General features: G+C 31.1%; 1 protein-coding gene across 1 annotated transcript in view; it reads right to left on the reverse strand.

Moving 5' to 3' along the window:
- The window catches only part of Smp_035260.1 (epidermal growth factor receptor kinase substrate eps8-related protein), a gene marked incomplete at its 3' end in the record, with an annotated part of 31,788 nt that extends 29,236 nt beyond the window's left edge, over nucleotides 1–2,552 (reverse strand). Inside the window, exon 1 of the mRNA XM_018793360.1 lies at nucleotides 2,531–2,552. The remainder of the gene's footprint in view (nucleotides 1–2,530) is intronic.
- Between the last annotated feature and the right edge of the window lie 1,245 nt (nucleotides 2,553–3,797).

A 3,797-nucleotide genomic window follows, 5' to 3' on the forward strand; every position in this document is an offset into this window, starting at 1 on the left:
AGCTTTTTCAAGATAGTGCCTTGAAAAAGCTGGGACTAGATTGCCAAGCGAAACGTTGGATTTACTTCAAATTCATTCGCTGAGATTTTACAAATATATTATTTTATAGAGTTGAGATTATGAGTCCATTAAAGTTAGACCACCATAGAAAACCTGGAAGCACTGGACGACCGTTTCTTCCTATTATGGGACTCCTCAGCAGTGCGCATCCATGATCCCGTCTCGCGAGATCCGAACCCAGGTCCTACGAGTCTCGCGCCAGAGCACTTAACCAATAAACCACTGAGCCGGCATCCAACGGTGTTAATGTCTAACTTCAACCAATCCACGAAATTGAGCAACCATTCACCAATGTCATCAGTGAGTTGATATCTCCCAACAGACCTGGTTGAACTCCACTGGTTACTGCTTCTCACTAGAACTCCAGGAAATGCCTCTTGAAGCCAGTCACTAGTGAGCACATGATCATTACCAAACCTCTTCTGATAAATATATTATTCCTATTTAATGTCTTACATCAACTCGGCGCTCAAATACTGTGAAACTATTCGCTCTTATTTAGGCGAAAATTCTTATATAAAAACCGTATGTTTAACTAACTGTCATGAACATTTCCTATTCAACAACGTCTGCTTAAAATGTTGATTATCATTATGATCAGGAGTTTTTATTGGGTTGATACATTGGTTACTATTATTATTAGTATTATTACAGAATACTCAATAAATATTTCTTTAGGTCATTTAGATTCTTAAATAAGTGTGTATACTTGACAATTACAATAATATTCATAATTTCATGATAAATTTATGTATAATTTAGTACTAAATAGAACATAGTAACAATCAATTATAACAAAAATTGATAGATGAGTAAAAGCAATAAAATTTCATTCAAAATTGATCTTTCATAACTTTAATTTATAATAGTAAAATGATAACCATTATATAATAGGCTATTCATTGAGTTCAATTTTAAAAAGTTTAACTTATTTTGTAGTAATGGTAATAATCATAATAATAATGTAATAAAGTAACATTTCTCTTAGAAACAAAATAATTTTTAATCAATAAATGTAAATATTTTAAAATAAGGTGAATATTTTTAGAAATGAATTCATTATATCATTAGTATTAATCAAATTTGTTAAGAATTAAAATGGACTCAAGTTGATTATTTTGAAGTTGAAATCATGAGTCAATTGAAGCTAGACCACCATGGAAAACCTGGAAGCACTGGACAGCCGTTTCGTCCTATTGTGAGACTCCTCAGCAGTGCACATCCACGATCCCGCCTGGCGAGAATCCAACCCCGAGCCTACCAGTCTGGCGCGCGAGTGCCTAATCTCTAGACCACTAACTTGGCCGGCATCCAACGGTGTTAATGTCTAACTCCAACCGATCCACGAAATGGAGCAACCGTCCATCATTGTCTTCAGTGAGTTGATATCACGCAACAGACCTAGGTAAACTCCCTGGTTACTATTTCTCACTAGAACTCCAGGAAATATTTCTTGAAGTCAGTCACAAGTGAAGATCTGATTATTATCAGAAGAGGTTTTTGTGGAGATTTCAGTAATGATTTCAAGTTGATTAGTTATTCATCTAGATTCATTTGTTCATTATGATAGATTCTACTTTTATCATTATTTAAGGTTGATATATTATTCATCTAACCTAACTTGTTTTATTATACAATATAGTAATAATTGATAGTGTATACTTAATCATGTTATGGTTCCATATTACATCAGATATATATATATATAATTAAATCATTCGATGTTGTAAGTCTTGTAACTGTCTTATGTTTTCCCACTGTATAGTTTAGTCTTATAGTTGCAAATATTGATTAAGAGCAAGTTAAATCATATTATAATTGATGTCATGTAGTGATGATAACTCTATGGAGTAATAACTATAACTCTGAATACTATCTCAACACTTCATATATAAACTTGATCCTTTTCCTTTACTACAACAAATAATCTGGCATGTGAAGTTTAATGATTCAAATCAAAACTACTATTCCACTGTTATTTTATTGCTTTCTATTGTCAACTATTCTGTAATTATGCAGTGTTTTCTGGTTGGCCGGTAGGCTGCCGAAGGTGCTCAGTATATTATTCTTTCATTAATTAATCTTTCACGAAGACAATGGAGACAGAACAACGTTTTGTTACAAAACAAATCAAGGAAATAATCATTTTGTTGCTACTGTTATTTAGTGTTTGCATCCTAAAAGGGACAGTCATACTAAATAAGGTTTATATCTTGATTGGTTTCATTTTATTTGTTATAATCTAATTGTGCTCATTACATTCACAGTTTATTATCAATGTTTATAATATCTAACTACTTAATCTTGTTAACAGATTTATTCTACATCGAAATAGAAATACCACAGATCATCATGGTTCTTACAACATTAATCTAACCATGAATAAGAAACTTTCTATAACAGTTTCAACAAAAAAATCTGTTCATCATAGATCTTTTATTATAGCATAATAAAGAATTATGTAACTCACCTTAAATCTAATTATAATAAGACTAACTTTCTCTTTCTCTTTTGTTTCTAAGTAAATAGTTTATATTTATAAAAACATTAATATAATATAAATTACTTAAATTTTATTGGTCAACAACTAACTAGATACCAAATTATTTGTTTGTTTGTTTTTCTCCTTTTTTTAAATGTTTTTTTTAGAAAAAAATTTGCTGACTTCAAATACAAGTCAATAGAGTAGTTTGTTTAAGATTTTGCTTTTTTTTTAAAAAAAATTAAAAGTGTGTAGGCGTTATTTAAATAGTTTTAATTATGAATGAAACAAAATATAAATATACAGTTGAAAGAGTTTTATTCCAATTAGATCATCCTTACTTAATTTACAATTTTGTAATAGATTAGTTAATGTTCTTAATTAACTCCATCATTAGTTTTTCCATGCCAAATAAAAATCTTTTGGTTATCAATAAATTATTGAGAGTAAAATGTGACCAGTGAAGTTCAACCAGGTCTGTTGTGAGATAGTAACTCACTGATGAAAATGGTGGACGTGTCACTCAATTTCGTGGATCGGTTGAAGTTAGACATTAATACTGTTGGATACCGGCCGGCTCAGTGGTCTAGTGGTTAAGCGCTCGCGTGCGAAACTGATAGGTCCTGTGTTCGAATGTTGTGAGACGGGATCATGGATGCGCACTGATGAGGAGTCCCATAATAGGATGAAACGGCCATCCAGTGCTTCCAGGTTTTCGATGGTGGTCTAGCTTCAATTGATTCATGATCTCAACTATTAGAAATTACTATAATATTCACGAAACCCCTTCTGATATATATATATATATATATAGTTGGATTTTGCTTAGATCTTAATGTTGATGTTTACATAGAGACTGGAAATCAGTACATCAAGTGGTCATTCATTGATCTATTGACTTTAGATAGCTATTAGCTTCTTTTATAGGTATAAAAGTATTAGAAAGAGATTAAATTTTTCTCTTATTTAAAGGAATGTCAAACATAATACTAACAACGTTTGACTGAAGGCTACATCTAGTCAGTCAGATTAGAATGCGATTACGAAAACAGAAACTGATCAATTTTCGGTGACCGTATTTCTAACAAAACTTTCTGATACACTAAATAGGTTGTTTTTCTTTTAAGAACTATAATATTTGTTATTTTGTATTTAACTTAAAATCACACTGTTGTGAACTGAAACATACAACATATTGTTAAGCTATATTGTTTGTATCGTTTATAATGTTGAATATAGTGACAGTTTATTCCTA

Source organism: Schistosoma mansoni, chromosome 1, assembly GCF_000237925.1.
Source record: "Schistosoma mansoni strain Puerto Rico chromosome 1, complete genome".
Classification (NCBI taxonomy): domain Eukaryota; kingdom Metazoa; phylum Platyhelminthes; class Trematoda; order Strigeidida; family Schistosomatidae; genus Schistosoma; species Schistosoma mansoni.